Here is a 6393-nt window from a genome sequence, read left to right as displayed (position 1 = left end):
GTCAAACAATTATAAATTGGTAAGCTTCCCACTAATGCCTTTAATGTGCATTTACATTGATCTCTGTGTAAAGAAGATAAGGTCTCACGAACCTTTGTAAGTGCCCTGATGTTAATTTATATGTCAATAACAACCACGTGTTTTTTATATGATATCATTTGATTACCTTCGTTTGTTGTTGCCTCAACTGCGACACATGCAAGATCGCTCCCATAATCCAAGGGGCATGGTTCCGAGCCTTCGCTGACGGGAAGTCCCCCCGGAAAAGCACCGGTAATGCAGACTAGGCCCAAAGTCGATGCCAGTAAAGTTCCTATAACTATCAGAAGGAAAATTGGTCTCAAATAGTGTATCACCATGTTGTGGCCGTTTTGTTTAAAAAAATATGTTTTGTGGCGTCAGAAACTGAGCGTCGGCGACACGATCCCAATATAATTAACATTGTTAAGTTTGGACACCTAAAGGACCAAAAGTGTGGTTATTCTAAAGTAAACAGTAATATTTTGCTCATATAAGTTTGTTTTTCTGGCGTAAACAACAGTTATCTTGATGCCCATCACAGATGTTTTACTAAAATGGCAAATTGATGCAGGAAATCATGGTAACAAGTCAGAAACAAAAGCAGATTGGGGGGCTGAGTTGACGCTAAATCTTTTGGGCAATGTAGGCTCGGTGGAGTTGAGTTGTGGTCGATTTGTATGGCGAGAAGCGGCATTACATTTGTCCTAAACAGTTACTAGCACACAGGAAATTTGTGACACCATTCTTTGTTTATTTAACATAAGCTAACTGACAAGAGGCTTGTATTATATGCAGAGATTATGTACGTGTATTTAACGTAAAGAGCTATTTTCTTCAATTAAATATAATAATGAAACAGAACACAACAGAAATTAATCAACAGAAATTAAATCGAAACACTTCCAAATGTTTAACATTTTTACGTTTAGGCAGTTTGCGTTTTCTCTACACCTGTTTGTAACTGTGTAAAATCGTGATGTACATTGCTGTCTTTAATAACCATCCGTCATATAGTGACTAACATAAACGGTTGCACGAAATGACTTCCTAAAGCATTAACTAGCAAGCTATCAATCAAAGATCTAAAAACGGCGGTGTGATATCCCCAAGTCTTTTCGCACATATTCTACCAGCTGTAATCTACATGCATGAAGCACCGAAAAACCAAACTGCAATCTATAATAGGAACACATTAGCTGCATTAACGCGCTTAACTTTGCACTGCAGCCTATTTGAGGAAGTTTTGGGTTGGCAGTAGAAATCACTACAAAACTCGGGGGAAATGACGACACTTCCAAATAAAACACTTTTATCGAAAGTTGTTCGGTAGTGGGCCAAGTATGCAAATCAGGATTGCGGAGGTTCATTCGCGCTAAAAACGGTGACAAATAACCTTGACAATCAAAATTACTACGACAAAGCTAAAATTACATAAAAGAGAAGTTAGGGTTCCGTTGTCAGCACGACCTTTTTGCATTACTGTATCCTTCCCATAAAACTTTTGTAGTCCCGTCCGCGTGCGTCTGCTTGTGTGCTGTTTGGTTCAAGACTAACTGGTTTATTGCGTTCTTGACACTCTTGAAGTGGCAAGTGATTAAAATAACACGGACCATCACGTTAAACCCGACACTAAAACATAAAAAAATCACGATTTGTTTGGTTACAAACTAGTTTCCTGGGTCTCCATTTACCAATTATTAAACAAGAATGTGTAAAAGTTGGTCCTAAGTTTACGGTTTGAACAGAGGCTTGTCTCTTCGGGAAAAATACAAGACATCAACATCTACAATCATGTTGATCCGGATGGTATACAACAAAACGAAGGCTATAGCAAACGATACACAATATTCATCGATCAACCCTGCTACGCCAAAACAAAAGAAGATACCGTAAACAGCGAGTAAAGCAGTTACCCAATTTAGAACGTAACTAAAATATTTATCATCAATCAGATGCATGTTTTGTACAGCTTTTTCTTATTTTATTGCTTTTTAATCTAATTCTATGTCGCACTTTAGACAAACTCTGTTTCATATTTAAAAACTTGATGTGCATTAGAGCGTTGGGTTTTCGTTTCCTTGTTAAACACAGATTGTATAAAAGCTTAAAAGAGTGTTTTTTGCATGATCAACATCAATTCAAAGATTTGCTAAGGAAATAAAACAATAATAACATGGTCCTTATTAGAGGTCAAATCTACAAAAATGTCAGCCAAGTCAAATAAAATGTTCGCAAAATAATTACAAAATGTTGTCATGTTTTCTTCTTTGGGCAGGTCTGTTAAAATTTTACTTTGTCCTAAAGATTCTAAAACCGGTGTCAAAAAGCACTTGAAATAAAACTATAGAAAAGCAAAAGGTTGATTTCCAACAGGGCGAGTCCAAACAGTTCGAGTGCCGTCGTCAAATTACGCAAGCTACTTGTAACTGAGAAAACGCATCGTTTGACCGGGGACGCGTCGTTGTCCCAAACGAACGAAAGTAAGTAGCACTTGAGGGCAGCAAAAAGACAAGTTAGACTATCCTTAAAGACATGGGATTCGCTAGTTTAGTGAATGTTCGTGTTTTGTACGAGTCTGTAGCGTTTGGTAGTCAAAGACAAGTTAGGTCCTTATCAAGTCAAACTTGTCGTCAACAGTAAAATAATTAGGGTGTTTGAATAACACAATTTACAAAAAAAATTGGTTTATTGTTTAGAATTGCGTTTAAATATTACCTTTTTATGTTTTTGTCCAATTGAGATTCAAATTAGATGTCAATAAGGTTTTCAGATTTAAGATGTAGGCAACGGAATACAACCAGGATGAAAACAACCTCAGGTTTAATTTACTTTTTACTGGCGACTTTATTCCTATTCTACACTGGTAAGTCTTGTGAAGCTCTTTTTAGTAAATATTTATTGCAATACAACATATTAAAAACAACATACTGTAGAGACGTAACCAGTAACGGTATACAAATTGTTAAATTAAGATGCACAGGGTGTTTCCCATGTTCATAACAAATATTGCTCGGTTTTTAATTTAGAGTTTTGTCTATTGTTAATTGCTGTACTTGTTGTTTCAGTGACCTTTACATTGGCCGATCCAAGTATACCAATGCAAGAAAACGTATCTATTAAACGCAAATTGTTCTGTTTTAACTGTGAGAGCTCAGACTCCAGTAATTGCCCATCAAGTTTTAACAATAGTCAAGCGTGCCCTCCATCGACAAAGAGGTGTCTTCTGATTATTCAAAGCATTCATGGCGAGCCAAGTCGTTTCCAAGTAATTCAGAAATGTGACAAAGTTGACAATGTTTCAAACAAAAAAGAATTAAACCGTATACAATGCCGTGACTACATCGGTTGGAGAAAGTATAAACCTAAAAGTGCTGGAAATGAAACAAACGTATTTTATTACTGCTGCAACTATACGAATTGCAATGGTGTGAATGCACACTTGGATTTTACTACGACTGTTTCAAAGTTGCTTGACTTTGAATATGGAAGTGGGTTGCCACACAAACAAATGCTATACTATGGAAGTGGTGATAAACATAAAGGATTCGAGCGGAATGAAGGTTCAGGTCTCGATAAAAACTTGTTATTAAACATTTTACAAATAAAATATACCACTCAGCATGCTACTACGCATCATGATATCTCAGGAAGCGGTTCCGGAGCCTATGATTACAGTGGGATTAAAACCACGATTGAGAGTGAAATGGAAACGCAGGAACATGTTTTTTCGACACCAGTCGTACATGAATTCAAGTCTGATCAACCAGTTATGCATGACATAACACTTCCATCGCTGTTTGGCAAAACAGAAGTGACATATCCGCATGAAACCGTTGAACTAACAAAGCCTACTGAGGCTTCATGGTTGGCTAGCATTGACAATGATTCGTTACAGTCATACGAAAAAACACCCGGAACAGTATTTGATCTGAGTGCAAACAGTAGCAAAGATTTAACGACAGCTAAGTTTGACAAAGTGTATTCTTCTACTGATGTCGGAAAGGTAGGAGAAGGCAGTGGTCTAACACAAACAGTGGAAACAGCGAACTTACCGACTACGGCATCTTCAAAACTTTCAGAGGCACATTCAGCATACGGATCGGGGAATTTAGAAATTAGAGATGAAGATGACCAATCACAGACAACAACGTGGCATCCGATTACTCGTACGTCTGAACCATCAACATTTCAGGATACCGCAGAAATTTCAACCTCGAGTGCGTTTGTCAATTTTCAATTCACCTCGTTTGCTCTGAATCAAAATACATTTACAGAAGCAACGCAATTTTTAAAATCGCATGACACTTCCACGGGTGTATACGATTCGATAAGTTCTGGAGTTAAACCAACCGCCGGCGATTCTACCACATATGGAGTTTCTGGAAATATACTTTCCACTGAGTCTTTCAATAAAGGTTTCACCACAGTGGCCAAAAAAAGCATTTTGGAAAAACAATCGACAGCGGACATAAACAAGGAAATGACTCTTGACTTTAGTGAAGCAACAACTCAATTCAGTAGTGGCCTTGAATCCAAAACGCCTTTGTGCAAAGGAAAAACAAACCAACGAAAAACCCCAAAACCTGAGATAAACTTCTCTTCATCATTAGCCACGACCGATTCTGCTACAGACCAGGGTTCAGGATACATATATTCCACGACGCCTTTGCATGAAGGTTCTATATCTGTAAATACAGATAAGGTATTTCGGGAAAATCAATCGACTGCGGTCTTCAGGCCGGAAACGACTTCCATCGTAGCACAATTAATTCAACGACAAACTTCAAAAGTTGAAAAAAACTTTCAAACGTTGATAACTGCTGCAATCCCAACTACTACTGAAGCAATTTCCGCGAGTATGGACATGGCATTTTATTCGACAGTTAAAAACGATGAAAAATTGACCGACGAATTAAGTGATTCAGGCGATACAAATATTGTTGATACTACTATTTCACATGGCTTTAATGACGTGTCGTCTCCCGTCATAGCAACCAAAAACAAAACATCAACAGAAACCCACTACAAGACACTTGTAGTGCCCACCACTTACGTCGAGCTTACAAGTGGTCAAGGTACGATTAACAGCGGACCAGAAGAACCCTTAGTCGAGAAGTCAACGAAACCGTTCAGTTTTGTGTCGGCAACCCAAGACACCTTGAAGTTTGACACACCATCAAATGAAACTTCAACTGTGACTATCGTACCGAATACAACCACCGAAGAATATCAAGGAAATTTGTCTACAAGTTATGGACACACTACAAACACAGAACTTTTGCGCTCAAGCGTTGTAGATCCCACCACAAAACCAGCACCAAGTCAATATAGCTCTTCAGATCCGCAGAGTCCAAGACCAACTTACCCAAGTCAAACCGATCAAGAAGATATCAACACTATGTTGTACACCATACACGAATACAAAGCAACTCAAACTACGACTGCGGAAAACACAGCTCCCAGTGCAAAAAGTGAATCAACAGACAATAACGAGTCACAAGAATACAAAGAAACGTTTCAACCAACACTTATAGAGCCCACTGTTGCACCCTTACAAACAACATCGCAGCATTTATTAACCACGTTTCTGAACACACCAGCTTTGCAATCTTTTGCAGATGCAACCAGTGCTATTGTAATAACTCAAACTTCTTTTACATCCAACATGTCGCCTCATGAGATCTTAACGACGTTTACGAACACATCCGCTTTGTCCATCTTTCCAGATGAAACAAGTTCCCTAACAGCGTTTCAAACCACCGTTGTCCCAAATGCTACTTTTCACCAAACCACAGCTTCACCACGGATTGCATTTACCACTTCTGAACTTAGGCATAACGCAACAAACAAAAACAATGTCCCCAGGCTTGTCACCAGGACTGCAACTTTTGATAATAGTGCAGATGGTGAAGTTTTTGGGGAGGAAAACAACTATGTTACCAACATGGAAGCGATAAATGGAACGTTGGTCTCTTTACTTCTCATGATGCATAGAGGCGTTGATTTAAATGACCCATTGATAATCAGCTCCTTGGAGCAAACGATAGCTGATGCCTACGAAATGGCAGAAAAGGTAAAGTGTTAAATGTGTTAAATAAAGCTCGCACGTAATGATAACACAATAGCAATCGTTGTAATGTAAACGTACAAGAAATGTAGAAACAAACATGTTGTTTTATGTCACTAACACTAGAGCAGGGGTGTGCAACCTGCGGCCCGCTGGCCAAATGCGACCCATTGATTAAAGGTTGTGCGACCCGTAAAGACGATTGGATTTCAAATGTACTGACAAACGAATCCAAAATTTTGAGTAGATTAATGCACCCGGTGTTATTGTTCTGCGACCTGGCGATATCGGCTAGAATTAAATCC

This window comes from Phallusia mammillata, chromosome 6, assembly GCF_965637545.1.
Source record: "Phallusia mammillata chromosome 6, kaPhaMamm4.hap1.1, whole genome shotgun sequence".
Classification (NCBI taxonomy): domain Eukaryota; kingdom Metazoa; phylum Chordata; class Ascidiacea; order Phlebobranchia; family Ascidiidae; genus Phallusia; species Phallusia mammillata.
Note: the sequence above shows the minus strand (reverse complement) of the source record.